Source organism: Chlorocebus sabaeus, chromosome 22, assembly GCF_047675955.1.
Source record: "Chlorocebus sabaeus isolate Y175 chromosome 22, mChlSab1.0.hap1, whole genome shotgun sequence".
Taxonomy (NCBI): Eukaryota; Metazoa; Chordata; class Mammalia; order Primates; family Cercopithecidae; genus Chlorocebus; species Chlorocebus sabaeus.
Window position 1 is genome coordinate 66795849 of NC_132925.1, and position 26151 is coordinate 66821999.

Below are 26151 nucleotides of genomic sequence, written 5' to 3' on the forward strand. Positions count from 1 at the left end.
GGGTGACACTGCACTCCACTGGGTGAGAGAGGGAGAGACTCCACCTCAAAAAAAAAAAAAAAAAAAAAAAGAGAGAGAGAAAGAAAGAGAAAAAGAAAAATGTCCCTAGAATCTGTTACTATACCAACACGGACTCCTCCCTTCTACATAAGTGCTGTAGCAAAGACGACTCTTCTAACAGCATGGCTCACAATGACCATAGCCAACAAAGAGATGTTGACTTTTTAAACTTGTACTAGCTTAATGGCTGAAGTGGATCTACCTTCCTCCCTGCAACCAGGGAGTCACTTTTCTCACCACTTTTGCTACAACTTTTTACCACCTCCTCTAAAATCTAGTTGATACCAATCCCAATCTGCCATCAACAGGGACTGATCTATCCCTTCACCCCCACATGTGCCAGACAGCACCAGGTAGGTAGGACCTGGGCCCTTTTATTCATTCTACCAACTCAGCCCTAACATCAAGGTCAACAGCAGTTAGCAAGTCCTGAAGAAATATGCGACAATCCTTGACTAACAAAATTACTTTGTTCCTGCCAGCAAGTGCGCTTAAATAATAAAACAAAATTCATTTGGAAAACCAGACTTACAGATATTAAGCTCACGCCTGTAATTCCAGCATTTTGGGAGGCCGAGGCAGGTGGATCACGAGGTCAGGAGAACGAGATCATCCCGGCTAACACAGTGAAACCCCATCTCTACTAAAAATAAAAAAAAATTAGCCGGGTGTGGCGGCATGCGCCTGTAGTCCCAGCTGGTGGGGAGGCTGAGGCAGGAGAATGGAGTGAACCCGCCAGGCAGAGCTTGCAGTAAGCCAGGATCGTGTCACTGCACTCCAGCCTGGGTGACAGAGCAAGACTCCGTCTCAACAGAAAAAAATAAAAAATAAAAAAAAAATAAGACATCATAAACACTTAATTGCAGAGATTTCAGTGATAGTACAACAGAACCTAGAGATCACAATGTAGGTTTAGGCTCACCAAGGAAGGGCTTCAGGACAAAGTTGGAACTTTAAGCTGAACCTTACAGAAAAAGGAATTGGAAATACATTGACTAAAGTAAAGCAAGGAACAGGTGTTTAATATAAACAATAAATGAGTTTCTCAAACTCTGCACTATGGACATCTTGAGCCAAAGGGTTTTAGCTTGCGATGAGCTGCTGTCTGTGTGCACTGTAGGATATTTGCATCCCTGACCTCTATCCAGTAGCAATCCTCACTCCAAGTGGTAAAAAAAAAATCTCTAAGCCATTGCCAAATGAACCATGGGAGGGAAGTGGTCCCTGGTGGAGGACACTACAACACACAATCCCTTTTGTTAACATCTTATTGCTTACTGCTTACCTTAAAATAAAAAGACTGGGGAAATCAAGACTGGGGACTGCCAAGATCAAAGTCACAAAATTTGAGGAATAAAATTTGTGGCACGTGTATATACATCTTTTTAAAGAAACAGAGATAAAGAAATCTAAATAATCTAAACCTAATATACAGATGGTTCATTTAAAAATAAATACTCATTAGCATTAAAATCTATCTCATGAATCACTTTCAGTTGTACAAGATAACAGACTATGAAGATCTAATCTAGAATTTTTTTCTTGGGTATAGTCACCTGTGCATTAAGTGGAGGGGGAAAAAAATCCCCCTTTCATCCAACCCAAAGACCAATTCATGTGATATACAGCAAAGACAATAATCATTCCATTTTTAAATTTAGGGAGACTGAAAGGCATATGTAAGTGATTAAAGTTTAAAATCTGTTACTGAAATACAAAAATGAGTTGGCACAGCCACAAGTGGTGAGAGATTACTATATATTTTAATACAAAGGTTTTATCCTGAAGAATCTTGAGTTTGAAAGTAAAACAAAAGTATCTTAACAATGTCTGCTATGTTGGCTTTTAATATTTTGGTATTCGTTTATTTTGGGTAATTTTATATACAGATTACTTTCACTGCTATTTTAAAGTATACCCCAGAGTTATGTGCTACTTTAAAATTACCAATCAAGTAAGTAATAATTATCTGGAATGCATTTTTTCTGTATCTCATACTTTCAAAAAAAGAAGAAAAAAATCATTAAAAGCAAAGTATCTATCAAAAGAACAATTTGTACTTTGGTTTAAAGACTGAATACATGGAAAATGAACATGTCAACACTATTAAATGAATTAACCCTTCCTGGGAATCTCCATCTACATATGACAAAACTAAAAAGATAAACTGGAAATTTGTACTGATACATAATTATACATATTTATGGGATACACGTGATACTTTTGATACATGCATGCAATGTGTATTGGTCAAATCGGTATTTGGGATATCTATTTCAAACATTTATCATTTGTGTTGGGAACATTTCAGATCTTCTCTAGCTATTTTGAAATATACAATAAATTATTAACTATAGTCATCCTACTGTGCTATCAAATACTAAAACGTACTTTTTTTATCTGACTGTACTTTTGTACCTATTACCCAACTTCTATTCACCAATGGCCCCCCACCCTTCTCAGCCTCTGATAACCCTCATTCTACTCTCTACCTCCGTTAAGTTCAACTTTTTAGCTCCAACATAACGCATGAGAGCATGTGATATTTGTCTTTCTGTGCCTGTCTTATTTCACTTAATCTAATGATCTCCAGTTCCATCCACATTGGTGCAAAGGATGGGACTTCATTCATTCTTTTTATATCTGAATTGGATTGTATTCCATGGTGTGTGTGTGTGTGTGTGTATGTGTATATATATGTGTATTACAGATGTATATATGTGTACACATATATATATACCCCCCACATTTTCTTTATCCATGCATCCATTTACAGATACTTAGGTTGATTCTCTACCTTGACTACTGTAAACAGTGCTGCAATAAATATGCAAGTATCAGCCAGGCGTGGTGGCTCACACCTGTAATCCCAGCACTTTGGGAGGCCGAGGCGGGCGGATAAGGAGTTCAAGACCAGCCTGGCCAACATGGAGAAACCCCGTCTCTACTAAAAACACAAAAATTAGCCAGGCGTGGTGGTGTGTGCCTGTAGTCCCAGCTACTGGGGAGGTTGAGGCAGGAGAATCACTTGAACTTGGGAGGCAGAGGTTGCAGTGAGCCGAGATTGCACCACTGCACTCCAGCCTGGGAAACAAGCAAGACTCCATCTCAAAAATGGAAGAAAAAAAAAAAAGAAAGTGCAGGTATCTCTTTGACATACTGATTTCTTTTCTTGTGGACATTTATCCAGCAGTGGGGATGGCTAGGTCAGACGGCAGACCTATTTTTAGGTTTCTGAGGAACCTCTACACTGTTTCGCATAGTGGCTGTACCAATCTACATTTCCACCAGCAGTGTACTAGTGTTTCCCTTTTTCTGCACCCTTGCCAGAATCTGCTATTTCTCTTTCTTTTTTAGACATGGTCTTACTCTGTCACCCAGGCTGGAGTGTAGTGGTGCAATCTCACCTCACTGCCACCTCTGCCTCCTGGGCTCAAGTGATGCTCCCACCTCAGCTTCCCAAGCAGCTGGAACTACAGGTGTGTGCCACCATGCCTGGCTTGTCTTTTTGTTAACAGTCATTTAACTGGGGTGTATAACATCTCATTGTGGTTGTGATTTACATTTTCCTGATGATTAGCCAGGTTGAAAGTATTTCATATACCTGTATATCTTCTGAAAAATGTTCAGATAATTTGCCCATTTTAACTGGATTATTTGGTGTTTTTTGCTTTTGAGTTGAGTTCCCTATATATTCTAGTTATTAATCCCTTGTCAGAAAGATAGTTTGCAAATATTTTTTCCCATTCCATTTTCTTCACTCTGCTGACTTTTCCCTTGTTGCGCCGAAGCTTTTTAGCTTGATGTAATCCCATTAGTCTATTTTTGCTTTCGTTGTCTGTGCTTTTGAGGTCTCGCCCACCCTTGCCCAGACCAATGATCTGAATTGTTGGAAATGCTTTTTTAAGAACAAAACTAGGTCCAGGCACACTGGCCAATGCCTGTAACCCCAACACTTTGGAAGGCTGAGGCAGAAGACTGCTTGAGCCCAGGAGTTTGAGACCAGCCTGGGCAACATAGCAAGATCCCATCTCTACAAAAAAATTTAAAAATTATCCAGGCATGGTGGCACGTACCTGTAATCCTAGCTACCCGGGAGGCTGAGGTAGGAGGATTGCTTGAACCTAGAAGTTCAAGGCTGCAGTGAGCTATGACTGTGCCACTGCATTGCAGCCTGGGCGAAAGAGGAACGCTCTCTAAAAAACAAAACAAAACTGCAGCTTGCTGTAGTCTCATCCCTCCAAAAGAAGTTATTCAAAAAGCACTACTCATAGTTATCAAATGGAGCTAGGATTCTTGAAGACTAACAAATTGCAGGAAAATATGGGTCCACTAACTGGCAGGAATCTCCACATCCTGAGTAATAACACTCAGCAAGTTTTCTGAGTTACCTGGAAAATTCTACACAAGAAAACTACAGATTCGGAGGGAAGAGGAGGAGTTAAAATAAAACAAAACTACTGATTTAATGATGGCACTATTTAACATTCTTTTTAAAAGGTGCATTGTTTAAAGACATTTATAAGGAGAGAAGTAATCAGAAAATTGTAAGAGTAGTACAAGAAGGTCCAAAGTCTAAATGACCAGTTTAAAAAGAAAAAAATTCACACACACAAAGTGGAGAAGAAGCCAGTAATTATTTTAAATCAAAAATATTTTTTAAAAATTGAAAATAACAAGCATTGATGAGGATCTGGAGAAACTGGGACCACTGGGCACTGCTGATAGGAACGTAAAATGGCGCGGCCATAGTGGAAAACAGTTCCTCGAAAAGTTCAACACAGAACTACCGTATGATCCAGCAATTCTACTTCTAGGTGTATACCCAAAAGAAGTGAAAGCAGAGACTTAGACACTCGCACACCAACATTCACGGCAGTGTTATTCACAATGGCTAAAAGGTAAAAACAACCCTGAACCCTGAAAGCATTACGTAAAGTAAAATAAGCCAGACACAAAATATTTTATAATGTCACTTAAGTGAGGTACGTAAAATCCACCAAACTCAAAGACACAAAAGCTAGACAGGGATTGGGAGGAAGGAAGAACGGTCATTATCATTTAATGGGTACAGAATTTATATTTGGGACAATAAAAAGGTTCTGGAAATGAGCAGTGATGATGGCTCTACAACATTGTGAAAGTACTTAATGCCACCGAACTGTACATTTAGCAATGGTTAAAAAGTGGTAAATTTCATTTTTTGCATGTTTTGCCTCAACCAACCAATCCATAAATAGTTCCCAGAATTAAAAAATACTAGTTTTCAAATTAAGAGAACTCACAGGAGTTGCTGAAGAGTGACCAACACAAGGGTTGACAAAGAGAATCACAGCAAAGCACACTGTAGTAAAAACTGTGTAATTCTGGAATCAAAGAGAAGATTCTATAAAACTCCAGGGACACAAACCAGGTCACATACAAAGAGGGCTCCAGTTTTATCAACCGGTGTCAAAGAAAGCAATGAAAAAATTCCTTCAAAATTCAGAGAGACAATAATTTTCAACCTAGAATAACCAGACTATCAAATAAGTAGGTAGAATAAACACATTTTCAGACACTGAAAGTACAAAAACAAAAAAAAACCAAAAAACAAAAAAAAAGTGTTATTGTGCCTTCTCTCATTCCACCAAAACAATGATGTAAACCAAGAAAGAGCATGACATGGTATCTAGAAAACTGAGACTCCAACACAAAAAGTTAATTACAGGATGATAAAAATGGGTCTCCCATCATAAGATGGTAGGATTTCCATCTTCATCATAACATGGTAGGATTAAGGCAGGTCTAGCGAGCAACCAGTCCAGAATGGAGCAGTTAAGAAGGCTCTACAAGAGATTTTTTTTTAAACATGAAATTGATATGTAAACAACTAAAATCTGAGTTGAATTAGTCATAAGCATACAGAAAATTAAATGAAAAAAATAGCATTAACAGAGACAATGTATATATTGAATGCTAATGTGACAAATTTCAATGTAATTATATTGGAAAACATGAGCAGTTCAAGTGGGAAGTATGTGTCTATGCTTGGAGAAGCAGCACGTAAAAGAAACTAAATCTTAACTTTCATTAGTAAGAAATCAGATATTTCTTACTGTCTGAATAAGTAAGGAAAAAAGGAAAAAGTAACTAGACTGTAAAAGTAAGGAAAAAAGTAACTAGTAAAAAGACTGTACCTTAAAAATAGGAAGGTAGGCCAGGCGCGGTGGCTCATGCCTGTAATCCTAGCACTTTGGGAGGCCAAGGTGGGCAGATCACAAGGTCAAGAAATCAACACCATCCTGGCCAAAATGGTAAAACCCCGCCTCTACTAAAAATACAAAAATTAGCTGGGCATGGTGGTGTGTGCCTGTAATCCCAGCTACTCGGGAGGCTGAGGCAGGAGAATCGCTTGAACCAGGGAGTTGGAGGTTACAATGAGTCGAGATCGTGCTACTGCACCTCAGACTGGCAGTAGAGCAAGACTCTGTCTCCAGAAAAAAAAGAAAAGAAAAGAAATCAAAAGAAAAGAAAAAAGAGAAGAAAAGAGGAAGGTAAACACCAAAAGCAACTACTAAATGATTTTAAAGCAGTTTTACTTGCAGCTCAAAAAATAAAAAACAAAAAAAATTTAAAGTGGTTGTCTCTCAGGAGTAAGAGATAAAATAAAGTACACAGAGACTTTTTTGCGACCTTTGTCATATTAATGAATTCACTAAAGCGTGTGCATATAACTTTAATAAAAGTAAAAACTAAATAATAAAAAATATCAATTTAAAAAGAGTCAGGTGGAGGTCTGGAGTCTGGAAGCCTGACCAGGTATTTCAACCACTTTCTCATTTGTAGGGCCTAAGGCAGATAACCCTAGCCTCTCTGTTTCCCCCATCTGTGAAACAGGGATAATAGTATTTACTTTTGTTGCTGTAAGGATTAACACTAGTGTAAGCAAAGTGCTTAGTAAAGTGGCTGACACCTCGTAAGCACCCAATGGTTGCTTTTCCTCAAGAAACTCAGGATGGGAAGAACATCTGAGTAATACAGTAGATATATGCAGACGGCTTTGGGGATGAGTGTAGTGTACTGAGATGGCATTAGTAAGGAAGACTGGAACAGCGAGAAAGACCTGTGTTAGACCATAATAAGATGCTTGGGCTTATATTGGCATTCTCTCTGGCCTAGAAATACTTCTAAAGGCACTTTATCCTCTTTAATCAGAGAGGACAAAATCTCTACCCAACGTTGCTTCTCCACCCATTCACAAAACTGCTTGTTTTAAAAAATAAATGAAATAATTCTTTCTTTCATTTTTCCTGTTTTTATTGAGACACAGTTTCACTCTGTTGCCCAGGATAGAGTGCCATGGCACAATCTCAGCTCACTACAGTCTCCACCTCCTGGTTCAAGTGATTATCCTGCCTCAGCCTCCCGAGTAGCAGGGATTACAGGTGAGTATCATCATGTCCAGCTAATTTTGTTGTATTATTAGCAGAGACCATGTTGGCCAGGCTGGTCTCGAACTCCTGGCCTCAGGTGATCCACCCGTCTTGGCCTCCCAAAGTGCTGGGATTACAGGCGTGAATCACTGCACTCAGCCATAAAAATAAATGAAACATTTCAACTAACAAAAAAGTACAGAGAAGAGTTGTATCACTTAGCTTTGTCAAACCTTAGCTAGTTACATTTTTGTAGTTCTTGATGAGCTAAAAGACATTTACATATGTTAGACTTACTCCAAAAATTCTTTGACTCCACCAGGATTTCCTATCCATTGATTCTATTACCTTTTTACTGTCCCTCACCCCTCTGACAACCTCTCTCCCTTCATTACCCAGCTTCAATTATAATAATTATAATCAGGCCCGGTGCTGTGGCTCACACATGTAACCCCAGCATTTCAGGTAGATCACCTGAGGTCAGGAGTTCGAGAACTGCCTGCTCAACACGGTGAAACCCCATCTCTACTAAAAATACAAAAATTAGCCAGGTATGGTGGTGCGTGCTTGTAATCCCAGCTACTCAGGAGGCTGAGGCAGGATAACTGCTTGAACCCGGGAGGCGGAGGTTGCAGTGAGCCGAGATCATACCATTGCACTCCAGCCTGGGCAACAGAGCGAGACTCTGTCTCAAAACACACACACAAAAAAAAAAAAAAAAGAAAAAGAAATTATAATCACTCCCTCATATATAGTTCGTTCTCTAGCCCTTCTCTGGCTTCACTGTAAAAAAAAAAAAAAAAAAAAAAACGCAATCCCCACCAAATCTTTGCCTACACAAACATAGGAAAGAAAGCAAAGACAAAGAAAAATCCACGACCATGCTGGCTGATCTTGAGTACACTATAAATGCTACCAGACATTATCCCCAGTCTATTTCATTCTCTGACTCTCCCAGTAACTATTTCATATCTTCTCACCTCAACCCTACATTGAGTTTTCCCTCCCTCACACTCAATGACCTTGCTTCCTGTTGCACTTATAAAACTGAAATAAGGAATTTCCAGAGTCCCACCAGTTACCTACTGTCATGTACATGTACACACCCTGAATTCCCACCTGTTATCACAGATGGAGCTATCCATGCTCTAGTCTATTTATATACTAGATTTGCCATTTGATCACCTACTCAAGAGCACCACTTGAGCAATTCTCCCCTAGAAGTAAGCTTCTAGTTTACTTTACCTCAAATATATTTTCAGCACAGCCATTCATTGGACAATTCTTTTAACACTTAAGCCTGACAGTGTCACTACTCTGCTCAAAACTCTGCAATCCTAGCCAGGTGCAGTGGCTCACGCATGTAATCCCAACACTTTGGGAGGACAATGTGGGAGGACGGACTGTATCTAGGAGTTCAAGACCAGCCTGGGCAACAAGATCCTGTCTCTACAAAAAAATTAAAAATTTGCCAGGCATGGTGGCGCAAGCCTGCAGTCTCAGCTACTCGGGAGACTGAGGGAGGAGTACTGCTTGAGCCCAGGAGTTCGAGGCTGCAGTGAGCCATGATCACATTACTGCACTCAGCCTGCATGACAGAGTGAGACTCTGCCTCAACAACAACAACAACAACAACAAAAAACTGCAACAGCTCTGGATTTCACTCAAAGCCCAAAGCCTTTACAGTGCTCCACATTGCCCTACGTTATATTTTCCCCATTTCCTTTACCTCCTCCTCTCCTTCATCAGTCTACTTTAGCCACAGTAGCCTCCTTGTTAGTCTGTGAAAGGGCTAAACACACTAGTCCTACTTAAGGCTTTTGCAATGAAAGATTCTTCTACCTTGGCCAGGTGCAGTGGCTCACGCCTGTAATCCTAGCACTTTGGGAGGCTGAGGCGGGTGGATCACGAGGTCGGGAGATCGAAACCCTCCTGGCCAACATGGTGAAACTCTGTCTCTACTAAAAATACACAAAGTAGCTGGGTGTGATGGCGCGCATCTGTAGTCCCAGCTACTCAGGAGGCTGAGGCAGGGGAATTGTTTGAAACCAGGAGGCACGGATTGCAGTGAGCCAAGACTGCAGCTCTGCACTCAAGCCTGGTGAGAGAGCCAGACACCATCTCAAAAAAAAAAAAGTCTTCTACCTGGATTTATCTTCTATATACTGCATGGCTGACTCCCTTACTTCTTGGGCCTCAATCAAATGTCACCTTCTAAATGAGACCTCCTCTGACCATTTTATTTAAAATTCCAACTACCTAGCCAGGCATGGTGGCTCACACCTGTAATCTCAGCCTTTGGGAGGCTGAGGTGGGAGGGTCACTTGAGCCCACAAGTTTGCAATCAGCCTGGGAAACACAGTAAAACCCTGTCTCTCTCTTTTTTTTTTTTTAGATTGAGTCTTGCTCTGACACCCCGGCTGGAGTGTGGTGGCACGATCTCAGCTCACTGCAACCTCTGACTCCCGGGTTCAAGCTATTCTGCCTCAACTTCCTGAGCAGCTAGGATGACAGGCGTGCGCACCACCATGCCTGGCTAATTTTTGTATTTTTAATAGAGATGGGGTTTCACCGTGTTGAGCAAGCTGGTCTCAAACTCCTGACCTCAGGTGATCCACCTGCCTCAGCCTCCCAAAGTGCTGGGATTACAGGCGTGACCCACTAGTGCCCAGCCCACCCCGTCTCTTTTAAAAAAAAAAAAAAAAAAAAAAAAAAATCCAACTACCTATTCACACTTAAAAAAAAAAAAAAGTAACATGGGAATTTGAGGGGAGCGGCGGGGAGGCTTTCTGGTAAAGACCTCCCAGAAAGTCTACTAGACAAATTCTAAAACAGCTGTAACATTCTCCACTCTTAACTCTCATTTCCCTTACTCTTTTTCTTATTTTTGCATTGCCATTACTATCCAGTAACATAATATATAACTTATTTAATCATCTGTCTGCCCACATATTTATTCTCTCTCTCTCTCACACACACACACACACACACACACATATATAAAAAACAAATGCAAAGTCTGTCAAGTAGAAGGCACTGAATAATTATGTGGTGATTGAATAAATGAATATCCTGAAGCCCACTCTGTGGGAATAATGTTTACAAACCATCTACAGTAGAAAAAAGAAATCAGGCAGAAAAAATGCCACCTTCCAAGCAGATCTGGGAATTATGTGTAGAATTGTTTTGGCAATCAATAAGAGAATAGCTGGGAGGAGTGACTCACGCCTGTAATCCCAGCACTTTGGGAGGCCAAGGCGGGCGGATCATGAGGTCAGGAGATCGAGATGATCCTGGCCAGCATAGTGAAACCCCATCTCTACTAAAATACAAAAAATAAGCCAGGCAACGGTGGCGCGCACCTGTGGTCCCAGCTACTCGGGAGGCTGAGGCAGGGGAATAGCTTGAACCTGGGAGACAGACGTTCAGTGAGCTGAGATCACACCACTGCACACCAGCCTGGCAACAGAGCAAGACTCCGTCTCAAAAACAAACAAAAAAATAGGGGAACAGATTCATATTTGAACTGCAATACGTAATAAAAATAGCAAGCACATACATAACCACAAATGCCAAGTACTGTTCTATGCACTTTGGACATACTAACTCAACCTTCAGAAGCACATGTATGAATTAGGTGGTACTACTCTCCCCATTTTATTAACAATAAGCAACTTTGAAACAGGTTAAGTAAGGTTAAATAAGCTGCCCATAATTGCACAGTTAATAAGTAACAGGGTTAGGATTTCAATCCAGGCATTATGGCTTCAGAATCCATACTCTAAATACATCATGACATCTAGTTATAGGAATATTATAGTAGAGGAGTGTCCAATGTTTTGGCTTCCCTGGGTCACACTGGAAGAGAAATTGTCTTGCACTACACATAAAATACACTAACACTAATGATAGCTGATGTGCTATTTTTTTAAAAATCGCAAAAGTCTCATAATGTTTCAAGAAAGTTAATTAATTTGTGTTGGGTAACATTCAAAGCTGCCCCAGGCTGCACGCAGCCTGCAGGCTGTATAAGCTAGGTATAGGCCAAAGAAAAGTTAATGCAAACACGTAACCCTAAGCTATTATGTGGTAAGAAAAGATATATAAAGAATTTAGTTGTCCTAAGGGAGTTCACACTCTAAACAAAAAACACTGGCACAGCAAATTTTATATATGATGAGTCACATCTAATTCAGGGTCAACGGAGGTTTTCTAGAAGAGATGACCCCTAGCATGTATCTTTTAAAATGAGCACAAAGTTGCCGGGTGCGGTGGCTCACGCCTGTAATCCCAGCACTTTGGGAGGCTGAGGCAGGCAGATCGTGAGGTTGGGAGATCGAAGCCATCCTGGTTAACACGGACAAATCCCGTCTCTACTAAAAATACAAAAAATTAGCTGGGCCTGGTGGCGGGCACCTGTAGTCCCAGCTACTCGGGAGGCTGAGGCAGAATGGCGTGAACCCGGGAGGCAGAGCTTGCAGTGAGCCGAGATCGTGCCACTGCACTCCAGCCTGGGTAACAGAGCGAGACTCTGTCTCAACAAATACATACATACATACATACATACATACATACATACATAAAGCACAAAGTCAAGAGCAACACAGAAGAAGAGAGAAAAAATGTGCACAAAGAAAAAGTAAGGTCTGTGTTCCAGCAAAGGGAATGAACGTTATGTACAAAGTCACTGGGATGACGGAGTATGAATTTATACCACAGAACTGAGTAATTTAGGAGAAAAGAAAAACACAGGGAACAAATAGAAAACTACCAAATTAAGTAGAGTCACAATTATTTATGCCTTAAATCTCATAAGAAACTTAAGTTTTAACTTGAGCAAGGGAGAAGGTGCATAAAGATTTCACTTACGGGAGTAACACACTTACATTGTAGCATGACCACCATTAATAGCATGTATTAGACAAGACTAGAAAGGGCAAGCAAAATCAAGTTAGAAAAACCTATACAAAACCCAGGCAAGGTGAGGATGAACAGATACTATCTACAGATCCATAACCCAATGTTGTCTGTGAACCTTCATGTTCATTCCCACATAATGCTGCACCATTGCAAATTCTCATCTCCTCTAGCTTAAATATCATAATAGTCTCCTGAGTGATTTTCCTAATTCCTTTGAATTAGACTCAATTTCTCCAGGGCAAAGCTCTGATTTATCTTTTCTCTGCTCAAAAGTCTTCGTTAATTTCTAATGTCTTTCTAAAGCCAAAATTCTATGCATTAGCAAGACCCTTCCTAATTTATCCTAATTCTTCCTCCACAGCTCTGAACTTTACTATTCCTTTGCTCACTGTTCCCTCTGCCCAGACTAAGTTGAAATGCCTCCTTGCACCATGATGCACTGCTAAATATTCCTTGCCAGAAATAAACTTTTTAAGTTACTGCTCCCAAAGCACTTTAACTTCCTTAAAGCAACTATTATATTCTTCCCCAGACCACAATCCCCAGTTCTATGTCTTTTTTTCCTTATAAGATCAGGTTCCATGATACTAGGCTAACAGAAGCTACAGCATCAAGAAATATAAGCATTTCAACAATTCAAAGATCTTAGTAAGAACAATGAACGTCTCACAATAATAGAACAAAGGTCAGTGCTAAGTTTATCTAGACCTTTAAAGGTCAGAAGGTGATTCCCACTGACACAGTAAGTTGCCATTATAACCTTCACAACAGTTTAAAGACAATAATTTTAACACATTTTATCAGTATGATGAATTACAGGTACTGTATACACATATATGCTGATTACAGCACACACTAATGAGTTAGCTCCCCAGCTCTTGGTTCCCATTTTCTTTAAAAGGTACTGAATACACATGGATGGGCCTCCAGTAGCCAGCTCTGTTTCTCTCATCATCCCACCTGACCAGGGCTAGGCCAATCAGTTATTTTCCTCCAAAAATGTAAAATATGGAAGATACCAAGACTGGAACTCAGTCCTTCGCCAGAACCTGAATAACAAGTCTTAACAACTTCCGCTGCTGAGGTCCCTGGGCTCCATCCTCATACCTTTTCGCTTGGTAGCATAGCTCAACCCTTGTTTCTAAGTGCTACTTCAATATCCTTCTAATAAATCTTTCTTTCCCTTCTTTTCTAGTTTTCTTTTGGGCTTACGTGAACCACAATCAGTTGTGCTGCTTGGAAGAAAAAATTTTAAAATGAATTTGACGCATTCAAAAAGCCAAGTATTATTTTGGGACTAAATCTTAAATGCTTTAGCTTAAAAGCAGAAATCTGAGCTGTGAAGAAAGGAAAGGAAGAAGAGGGAGAGAGGGAGGGAGGGAAGGAGGGAGGAAGGGAGGAAGGGAAGGAGGGAGGAAGGGAAGAAGGGAAGGAGGGAGGGAGGGAGGGAGGGAAGAAGAGAGGGAGGAAGGGAGGAAGGGAGGAAGGGAGGAAGGGAGGGAGGGAGGGAGGGAGGGAGGGAGGAAGGAAGGAAGGAAGGAAGGAAGGAAGGAAGGAAGGAAGGAAGGAAGGAAGGAGAGAGAAAGGAGACTCCTTTGGGCTTTCAAATTATAATTTAGAAGTTTATTTCCTATTTAATATTTAAAGTGCTGTGAGACTACTAAATTAATTCAAATCTGGGTGGACATTCCCAAAAGAACCATTTAAAACACTCAGTCCAGCAGACAACCCAGTGCCTTAAGGTTCACCAAAGTATTCAGAGAATTTAGGTTTAGTGTGATTCTCTGCAGGTAATCCTACAGAATGTAAAAGATCCTCTATGTTGTTACACACACTGGCAATCCTCCTAAGACAGATCACTACCAATAAAGTAACTTTATTGCTATTTTCCTTTCTTCCTAGAAATTTATCCCTTGATTTTAGTTTGATAAATTTTCTTTTCTACCCTTGACTATAAATTGATGAATTTTACATTTTTCCAATGTAAGTATCCTAGATATTCAAAATATATAAATGCTCCTGCATCAGACCCAAACACTGATTTTCCTACATAGAAATTAGATCTGAATTTACTATGTATATATTTATGTATTTGTTTCTAGTCTGAAAAAGGCTGTTCATTTCAGCCAATCATATCTATAAAAACTATTTTATTTTTAATATACGCTTTTTACCTTTTAAAATTATTAAAAAGGTAAATGCTTAGTGAAAATACAAATTAAGAAAAATTAAGGTACTAATGATGAAACTTTGTAATTCAGAAACAAAAACATTCAAACTGAAAACCAAAAAGCAAAGGTAATCCAAATTATTCTTTTAAGTGGCTTCTGGTGTTTCTCTTCCAAGCATATTATACCTAAAAAATCTAAATTCCTTAACATACAAAGATTTGCTCAAGTGTACTTTCATTTTTCATGGTGACTTTTTAAAAAGCAACTTACTAAATGATCCACTTCCATTTTTTATTTTACTGAGTGCACACAAATATTAAGTATATTCCAAATTAATATGCTGTATTACTCGGGATAGAAATGAAGGGACTGTCATGTCTTCCTTTGATGAACTACTGCACTATTTAAATTGTTTTAAACAAAGTTTCCTACTTTTGTAATAAAAAAAAGTATTTTAAATATCCAGCCATGTTTTTTTTTAACAGTCTATGCCTCATCTCAATACCAAATTCAGTGATTTTTTAAAAGGGCACATTAAAGAAACCTTATTCCAGCTGGGCACTGTGGCTCATGCCTGTAATCCCAGCAATTCTATGAGGCCAAGGCGGGTGGATCACCTGTGGCCAGGAGTTCAAGACCAGCCTGACCAACATGGAGAAACCGTATCTCTACTAAAAATACAAAATAAAATTAGCCAGGCGTGATGGCGCATGCCCGTAATCTCAGCTACTCGGGAGGCTGAGGCAGGAGAATCGTTTGACCCCAGGAGGCAAAGGTTGCAGTGAGCTGAGATCGCGCCATTGCACTCCAGCCAGGGCAGTAAGAGCGAAAACTCCGTCTCACAAAAAAAAAAGAAAAGAAACCTCATTCCATAATGATTCCATAAAGTAAAGTTTTTGTATTATTCCATTAACAATTTTAAAAAGGCAAAATCTCTTAAACAGTCACAAATTAAGGATGCAATTTTATCCACAAATCCTCATAATGACCTGAACTTCTGAGCAAACAATACCAACTAAATATAAAAGCAACATACTAAGATGTTTCTTAAAACTTTTTCTTACCTGAAACACATCATTATTTAAATCAGCCTACTTACACGGAATACTCAGAAGTCTTTCCTTCAAGAGTGAATGTCTCTTCCAAGTTGCTTGTACTGACTATCCACTATCCTAAGCCTTCCAAGAGTTATTAATATCGCATCCTTTAAATCTAAGTCAGCATCAACTGTTAAGACTGCATTGTTTTAAAAAAGAAAGAAATGCTGCAAGCTGCAATTCTAGGTCACTGTTGATGTTTCAAAGGCTTTCCAATTTCAGAGATATTAAAATGTGGAGAAAAACATGATGATGATAAATATTTATTGAAGTTCTTAAAATTGGTAGCAAAGATACTATAGGATTAAACTTCATTTTACTAAAGTTTGTAATTATGTCAAAATCTTTGGAGTTTACATATATAGCAGAAAAAATTCTGAAGGCGAAAATTTAAATTTCTTTTTTTTTTTTTTTTTTTGAGACGGAGTCTTGCTCTGTCGCCCAGGCTGGAGTGCAGTGGCCGGATCTCAGCTCACTGTAAGCTCCGCCTCCCGGGTTTACGCCATTCTCCTGCCTCAGCCTCCCGAGTAGCTGGGACTACAGGCGCCTGCCACCTCGCCCGGCTAGTTTTTTTTTTTTGTATTTTTTAGTAGAGACGGGGTTTCACCGTGTTAGCCAGGATGGTCTCGATCTCCTGACCTCGTGATCCGTCCGTCTCGGCCTCCCAAAGTGCTGGGATTACAGGCTTGAGCCACCGCGCCCGGCCGAAAATTTAAATTTCAATTTTACTCCCATCTAATCTAACCAAGCTCTCTCACATTGTGAACTAAGCACTTCACACATTATGAGGCTACTATCACTTGACACTGTAACTTTCACCTCACAATCAAAACTTTCCAATGCATAACAAAAGTAATAATTGTTTGTTGACCTTCTATACCTCATCAGTCTTAGGCCCCTAACCTAAGCTTATTTAAAAATCAGTTGAAAGAAATTACTCTCTTAAAAGGCTACCATTTATAAAAGATTTCTTCCAAGGCTAATTTTTAAAATGAAGTTAAGTATTTGGTACAGGCCAATGCTGATAAAAGCAATAAACAAAATACTAAAAGAAACAGGCCGGGCGCAGTGGCTCATGCCTGTAATCCCAGCACTTCGGGAGGCCGAGGCAGGTGGATAGCCTAAGGTCAGGAGTTCAAGACCAGCCTGGCCAACATGGTGAAACTCCATCCCCACCAAAAATACAAAAATTAGCCGGGCATGGTGACAGATGCCTTTAGACCTAGCTACTTGGGAAGCTGAGGCAGGAGAAGAGAATCACTTGAACCTGGGAAGTGGAGGCTGCAGTGAGCCAAGATTGCGCCACTGCACTCCAACCCGAAAAACAGAGTGAGACTGTCTCAAAAAATATATACACACATATATATACAAACATAATACTTTACTGTTAAAATAACTTTTAAAATTACTACCAGATACTGTGGTTTGCTCACCACAGCATCCTCAGTACCTAGTGCAGTACCTGGAACAGAATATATACTCAATAAATACTTGCTGACTTCAGTGATACCTTAATAAACATGAGAAGGAATGTGCGCAAACAATACAAAATCAGGAATTACACAAATACTGTGATAAACAGAGCTTTCTCTTTGAGAAAATTCACACCAATATTTTTTTCCTAATTTATGTTGAAAGTATCTAACTTGTCGCTTGGTATACATTTAATAAATTCCAGGCTGGGCGTGATGGCTTATGTTTGCAATCCTAGCACCTTGGAGGCAGAGGCAGGAGGAAGGCTTGAGCCCAGGTATTTGAGACCAGCCTGGGCAAAAGGGCAAAACTCTATCTCCACAAAAAAACATATAAAAATTAGCCAGGCATGGTGGTGCAAATCCGTAGGCCCAGTTACTCAGGAGGCTGACGTGGGAGGATCACCTGAGCCAGGGAGATTGAGGCTACAGTGAGGAGTGATCTTGCCACTGCACCCCAGCCTGGGTGAAACAGTAAGATCCTGTTCCCAAAAAAAAAAAAAAAAAAAAAAAGTTTAATAAAATAAAATGAAACCCAGCCCCTTCTCCTTCCCACTCTTTTCAAGTAAGCTATGAGTTCACTTAAAACATTTACTACGCACAACTTAGTTAACAAAATTTTCAAAAACATATCAGAATAAAGCAACCCATACCTGAATTTAACCAGTAAACATTAAGCAAGATAAGACTAATGCACAAATCTTTGACAAGTGTTATATACTGAATGTGTGCCCCTACCCGCCCTCCCTACACCACTAAAATTCATGTGTTGAAACCCTAACCCCTAATATGATACTATTTGGAGCCCAGGCCTTTTGGAGGAGCCCTCATAATCAGATTAGCACCCTTATAAGAAGAGACCTGAGAACTTACACTCTCTCCACCAAGTGAGGACACATCAATTATGCCAGAAACACCAGGCATGGTAGCTCACACCTGTAATAACTGGCCACTTTAGGAGGCCAAAGTGGGAGGGACTGTTTTCAGCACAAGAGCTCAAGACCAGCCTGGGCAACAAAGCAACACCCTGTCTCTACAAAAAAAGTATTTTCACTTTTCTTTTCTTTCTTTCCTTTTTTTTTTTTTTTTTAAAGAGACAGGGTTGGCCGGGCGCGGTGGCTCAAGCCTGTAATCCCAGCACTTTGGGAGGCCGAGACGGGCGGATCACGAGGTCAGGAGATCAAGACCATCCTGGCTAACACGGTGAAATCCTGTCTCTACTAAAAAATACAAAAAACTAGCTAGGCGAGGTGGCGGGTGCCTGTAGTCCCAGCCACTCAGGAGGCTGAGGCAGGAGAATGGCATGAACCCGGGAGGTGGAGCTTGCAGTGAGCTGAGATCCGGCCACTGCACTCCAGCCTGGGTAACAGAGCAAGACTCCGTCTCAAAAAAAAAAAAAAAAAGACAGGGTCTCACTCTGTGGCCCAGGCTGGAGTGCAGTGGTGCCATCTTGGCTCACTGCATCCCTGACCTCCCAGGCTCAAGTGATCCTACCTCAGCCTCCTGAGTAGCTGAGACTTCAGGCACATACCACCACACTCAGCTACTTTTTGCATTTCTTTGTAGTGACACGGTTTCAGAACGTTATGTTGCCCAGGCTGGTCTCAAAACTCTGGGTTCAAGCAATCCGCCTGACTCGGCCTCCCAAAGTGTTGGGATTACAGGCATTAGCCACCCACCACACCCGGCCAAAATAATTTTTTAAAAATGTAAGCCAGGTGTGGGGACGTGTGCCTGTAGTCTTAGCTACTCAGGAGGCTGAGGACAGGACTGCTTGAGCCTAGGACATAGAGGCTACAGTGAGCTATGGTCCCACCACTACACTCCAACCTGGGTGATGGAATAAGACCCTGTCTCAAAAACAAACAAAACAAAAAAGCAGGGCCAGGAAGAAAGCTTTACCACATAACCTGACTATGCTGGCACACTTATTTTAGACTGCTAGCCTCCAAAACCATGAGGAAATACAATTCTATTAAGTCACCCAGTCAATGGTATTTTGTTGCAGCATCCCAAGCTAAAACAGTAAATCTGTATTTTGAAGGAATAGTGACGTATGATGCAGAAGGAAATAATGATAAAACCACCAAATTATGCCCTGTAGAAGAAGCCTACACCTTGGCAAAATAATATTTATAACCAAATACCCCTAATATCGAGTGGAAAATACGACAAAATTTTAAATGGCAAGGCTATTACATTCTAGGAAAATCTGGGAAGCTCTTAGACAAGAGCCAAGTGGACAAAGAACAGACAGAATCTGGACATATGGAAATTGGGAGAGAAGAGAGAAAGCAAGTTTACTTCACTCAGAATACCCTTTCACCCACTCACACTCATGACTCCAATCCCAATAATAATTTCTATTATTTTCTAGAGTTAGAAACAATAGCTCCTAGGGGCTGGGCATGGTGGCTCACATCTGTAATCCCAGCACTTTGGGAAGTCAAGGGGAGCGGATCATCTGAGGTCAGGAGTTTGAGACCAGCCTAGCCAACATGGCAAAACTCCGTCTCTACTAAAAATACAAAAATTAGCCAGGTGTGGTGGCACACGCCTATAATCCCAGCTACCAGGGAGGCTGAGGCAGGGGAATCGCTTGAATCCAGGAGGGGGAGGTTGCAGTGACCCAAGATCACACCACTGCACTCCAGCCTGGGCAACAGAGTGAGACTCTGTCCTCTCCCGCAAAAAAGAAATAATAGTTCCTTTGTAGATGAAGACAGGGTTTTATTTTTCATCTCCAGTGATGTATCTTTTAACGACAGGGGTATGTTCCAAGAAATGTGTCATCAGGTGATTCCAATGTATGAACATCACAGAGTGCACTTATACAAATCCACATGGTATAGCCTACGATACACCTAGGCTATATGGTATATAGCTTACTGCTCCTAGGCCATAAACCCGTGATGGTAAGTATTCACACATCTGAACATATGTAAAATAGAAAAAGTACAGTAAAAATCCAGTATTATAGTATTATAGGACCACCATCATATAAGTGGTTCACCGACGACTAAAATGTCATTATATGGTACAAACCTCTATTCATTTATCTAACCCAGCTCTTACTGTGTGACACACTCTGAGTAAGGGCAGTTCGCCCCCTCAAAACTTACAGAACCACAAGTAGAAACAGATTAGTCAGCAAACAGCTGTAACAGAAAATGCAACTGATACATGTCAGAAATATGGCAGTTTCGATTGAGAAAAGGAGATCCAAGAAAACTTTTCAGTAAATAATATATATTTGAATGGAGCCATCTGAACAGTCTTAAAAGACAAGTTGAAGGTATCCATAAGGAAGAACATATGAGGCAATTAACAACAAGGTGCTATGAGAATTTAACACCAGCACAATAGAGCACTGCATATTCCGTGAACTTCAAGTAATGTGGAAAAGTTACGAATGGTGGCAAGAGAAGACTGGAAAGGTAAAAAGAACCCAGGTGAAGAAAAAATTTTAAAGACCAAGACGCTACATGGGAGGCTGGGATGGGAGAACTGCTTGAGCCCGGGAGGTTAAGGCTGCCATGAGCCGTGGACACACCACTGCACTCCAGCCTGGGCAACAGAGCAAGACCGTGTTTCAGATAAATAATAAAATAAAATAAACACTACAACAGCATAGTCATCCCTTGGAATACTTCAGGAACTGGTTCCAAGACTCGTTGTGTATACCAAAATCTGCACATACTTAAATCCTGCTGTCAACCTTGTAGAACCCACGAATACAAAAACAGCAGTCCATTGTGTAGGCGGGTTTCACACATCCTACAAATACTGTACTTTCAATCTACGTTTAAGGTGACCCCCACAGTTGAAACCTGTGTTGCTTAAGAGTCAAGTGTATCTGCCTGCCTAAAAGTATAAGAAAGATAGGATAAAAATATAAGAAAGATATTAACTAGCAATGATGTACAAAGGAGACATCAAAGGAAACAAAATAGAGTGACCATACCTCCTAGTTTCCCCAAAACCATCCTAGTCTGTATCTGCACGCCCAGTGTCCCAGTCAGTTTACCACCTCTACCATACATTAACAAAATACTGTTAATAGTTGCATTAAAACATGCTGGTATGAGCCTGGCCAACACGGTGAAACCTCGTCTCTACTAAAAATACAAAAATAGCCGGATGTGGTGGTGGTCACCTGTAATCCCAGCTACACAAGGGTGATGCAGGGAGAACTGCTAGAACCCAGGAGGCGGAGGTTACAGTAAGCCAAGATTGCGCCCCTGCACTCCAGCCTGGGCGACAGAGCAAGACTCCATCTCAAAAAAAACAAAAAACAAAAAACACCAACCAACCAAACAAAAACAACGCTGATATGGATTTAGGAGACTTCTCCACCTTATACTTTCAGCTTCTTCCAAAGTTCTTCCAACTTAGTCAAGTTTCCAAAATGCATATATATGATGCATATATAAAGAACAGAGTCTTCATTTTAACATACACTTAATTCTGAAAGATGACAGAAATAACCAATCTCACTTTATCTCACTCTTTCTAGACTCAATGTATCTAACTCTTCCCTTTCAAGGGCAGTATGCAGGGTAACCACCAGTGCCTAGGGTAGCTAGCTCCTTTGGGTGCTAAATGGGGGTGAGGGAAGTGGTCAGCACTGCTGTCACTGAAGACACTGGTTGGTGTATCAGCAGTGGCCTTTGACCTGGTCTGTAAAACACACACAGCTGCCAGGCTAACAACAGGCAGAGTTTACGGGAAACTAAAGGTTAGGTTAGTTTCCTCATAGTTACCTCTATGGTTACCTGTGGTTAATGAAGCCATGAGGTTACTAACCCATCAAGAAAGTGAGGAATTAAAGGCTCTCTCCCCACAGGTATAAAGAATGACCTGGCTGGGCACAGTGGCTGCTGTCTGTAATCCCAGCACTTTGGGAGGCCGAGGCAGGTGGATCACGAGGTGAGGAGATCGAGACCATCCTGGCTAACACAGTGAAACCCCGTCTCTACTAAAAATATAAAAAAATTAGCCAGGCGTGGTGGCTGGTGCCTGTAGTCCCAGCTACTCGAGAGGCTGAGGCAGGAGAATGGTGTGATCCCAGGAGGCGGAATATGCAGTGAGTTGAGATTGCACCACTGCACTCCAGCCTGGGCGACAGAGCGAGACTCCACATCAAAAAAAAAAAAAAAAAGCTGAGCATGGTGGCACACGCCTGTAGCGCCAGCTACTTGGGAGATTGAGGCACATGAATTGCTTGAACCCGGGAGGCAGAGGTTGCAGTGAGCTGAGATCGTGCCACTGCACTCCAGCCTGGGTGACAGAGCGAGACTCTCAGAAAAAAAAAAAAGACAATAGGCTGGGTGGAGTGGCTCACGCCTGTAATCCCCACTTTGGGAGGCCAACGCAGGCAAATCACTTGAGGCCAGGAGTTTAAGACCACCATGGCCAACATGGTGAAACCCTGTCTCTACTAAAAATACAAAAATTAGCTGGGCATGGTGGCGCACACCTCTAATCCCAGCTACTCGGAAGTCTGAGGCAGGAGAACTGCTTGAATCAGGGAAGCAGAGGTTGCAGTTAGCTGAGATCAAGTCACTGCACTGCAGCCTGGGCAACAGAGAGGGACTCTGTCTCAAAAAAAGCAGAGGGCAATCTTAAATCTTGTAGGTACTATTTTCATTCCTTCTGTTTTATAGGACTTTATGACATTTCTGAGATCTCAGAGTGCTCTCAGTATTTATTTTCTTCCTGTATCCTAAATGGCTTGCTTTGGCATGTTTATTAATAAACAGGCCAGGAGTATATTTTGCGGAAAAAAAGTTACAGCTGGGTGAGGCAGCTTACATCTGTAATTCCAGCAGTTTGGGAGGCTGAGGCAGGTGGATCACTTGAGGCCAAGGTTTCGAGGCCAGCCTGGGCAACACGGCAAGACCCCATCTCATTAAAATAAATAAAGAAATAAATGAATGAATAAATAAATAAACAAGGATTCCAACTAATACATAACAAAGTAATGCTAGATTTAGAATATTATCACTTTCAAATCTCCAATGAAAGAAAAGATACAGGCAATTTTTTTAATCTAGCCAAAAAATCTGAAAAAGGAAGAACGGTATCAATGAGGAATCAGAAGTTAGCACAAAATAAAACAATGCAAATTAAATAAAGCATTTTCACGTGCTAGATTTTCAGATTTAAAAGCCTAATAATGGGCTCTGCACAATGGCTCACACCTGTAATTCCAGCACTTTGGGAGGCCAAGGTGGGAGAATTGCTTGAGTTCAGCAATTCTCAATTGAGACCAGCCTGGGCAACATAGCAAGACCCCACCTCTACAAAAAATTAATAAGTTAGCTGAGTGTGGTGGTGCATACCTGTGGTCCTAGCTACTGGGGAAGCTCAGGTGGGAGAACCACTTGAGCCTGGGAGTTTGAGGTTGCAGTAAGCTATGATCATGCCACTGTACTCCAGGCTGGGCCAGAGTGAGACCCTGTCTCAAAAATATATATAAAAATAAAAATAATTTTAAAAGTTGAGTAACGCTTGGTGCTGACATGGATATAGAGATAACTTTCATACACTGCTAGTTAGCAGAAGCACATACTAAACAAGTTTTTTGGAAGGCCAGCTAGCACTATCTGTCAAACACAGTAATGTACATAATCATGAACCCATAAATCCCATTCTTACATCTGTGCCAGGATGTTAACTTAAGCACTGTTTGAATTGGTTGGTAACTGTAAACAGCCCAAAAAACCATCAAAGAAGACAGGTTAAACAAAGAACACCCAAAACAATAAAATATTATGCAGCCCATGAAGACAATGAGGTAAATTTTTGTGTTTTGGTAAGGTATCTAAATGCAAGCCTGGGTGCAGTGGTTCACGCCTGTAATCCCAGCATTTTGGGAGGCTGAGGCAGGTAGATCACTTGTGATCAAGAGTTCGAGACCAGCCTGGCCAACATGGCAAAACCCTGTCTCTACTAAAAAAACAAAAAAATTAGCTGGGCATGGTGGCACGTGCCTGTAATCCCAGCTACTCAGGAGGCTGAGGCAGAAAAACTGCCTGAAACCGGGAGGTGGAGGTTGCAGTGAGCTGAGGTTGTGCCACTGCACTCCGGCCTAGGCAACAGAGCAAGACTCTGTCTCAAAAAAACAAAAAGAAGAGAAAAAGAAAAAGAAAAAAAGTATCTAAATAAAGAAAATAACAAAAGGTAAACGGCAGAAGTTTCATGCCATTTTTAACAAGAGGATTAACACACATACACTTATGTGTACAGAAAATTCTATTAAGAATATATAAGAAACAGAATAGTTTCATTTTTCTTTTTTCTTGTATTTTTGTAAAATGAGACAGAAACATCTAAAGCAGTATTAATTTCAATCCTCTTTACACTTGGGTTTTCCACATTTATAGGCACAAGAATTACTTAATTCGTGTGATCCATTACACTCAAAATGCAGTTATTCTCACCAAATTCCTCCTTAACCAAAGTGAAGATGTAAATAGAAAAAGCATGTATCAAGATATTCTCCATATTTTAAATCCAAGTTTTTAAAACTACTTTTAAAATCTTACCTGTTCATCTAACCATCTAATATTTTGTCAGAAATAATTTTTAAGTAACCACATGCTGGCTATGGCACTGATTTTAGCCATATCCTACCAAAAGCAACATAACAAAACCAAAGACCACACACAATATTTACAAGAAAACTGGATGACAACTTAACAAGGTATCATCCCCAAAAACTCTCTAATATGAACAAGCAGGGCAAGACTAGAGAAGTATCAATACCTACACAAGAGGAAAAGAAACACGACTAGACCCTACAAACATTAAAATCTCAAATTCACTAGCATTCACTGGTAAGGGTGGTTAAAGAACGAACAAACAAAAAACAAGCCTACATTCTACCTACATTTAAGACTGCTCCTTACAGCAAGAAACGCCGTAGTATGCAAAAGCCCTAGAAAAGGTGGACCAGTCTCCAGTTAACAAATCACTCTGAGACAAAAATGGCCACCACCTCAAAAGCCACCCTGGAAGTCACCATAGACAATAGTATCCCTAATAAAACAAAATTCCTTCGATATTTGATAAAAATATCAAATTCCCTTTAGTTGCACAATTTTAAATAGAAATATAGTGTGCCCTCTGTATCTACAAGCTCCACATTCACAAATCCAACCAACTTCAGATTGAAAATATTTGAGAAAAATTGTACTGAAATGTGGAGACATTTCTCATCATTACTTCCTAAACAACAAGATATAAAAACTATTTACATATCATTTACATTGTATTAGGCATTATAATTAATCTAGAGATGCACCAAGGATGTGCAAAGGTTACATGCAATTATTATGCCATTTTACATCAGGCACTGATCATCCACAGATTTTATGTCCAAAGGAGGTCCTGGAACCAATCCCCCACAGATGAGACAGCCGTACTTTGCTATTAGTTGACAGAAAGCTATCTCACCCTCCCCCTTCCTCCCAGATATACACAAAATTGCAAAAATTACAAATGTTCTTTAAGACCTTGCACTTTCCTTAAATTTCAAATACTTCTACAGCATATATTTTTCTCCAGTTTCATCACCTACAAATGGGAATATCAGAACTACTTCGCAATATTGATGTGGTAAGATTTTTACTTAAATGAGAATAACAAATCCAAGATGCATATATTAACTAGAAAGCTGAGAGTCACTTCAAGCTAAAACACATATATCAGTCTCATCACTTGTATGTTTCAAACTTATGTCTCTACAAAATTACAATTACTTAAAAGTTTTTTCTTCCTTGAGGTGACTGGAAAACAGTCAAAATTACAAATGTTAAGGGTACATCAGTCGTCTATCTTACTGACCCTTCCACACTCAACCTTCTCATAATTGCCCCAAAATCCCCCACAGTACATGAAGTCAAGCTTAGGTAAGCCACTTGAAAATCTCAGAAATTACAGAAATAATGATTATAAGAGTCCTACCAGCCAGGCGCGGTGGCTCACGCCTGTAATCCCAGCACTTTGGGAG

The 26151-nt window shown here is 40.5% G+C and overlaps 1 protein-coding gene and 1 pseudogene across 2 annotated transcripts in view; both read right to left on the reverse strand.

Annotated features, from left to right (window-relative positions):
- The window catches only part of PPP4R2 (protein phosphatase 4 regulatory subunit 2), a 70684-nt gene that overhangs the window by 29729 nt on the left and 14804 nt on the right, over nt 1–26151 (reverse strand). The window lies entirely within an intron of this gene.
- Nucleotides 10256–10321, reverse strand: LOC119626039 (U7 small nuclear RNA; annotated as a pseudogene).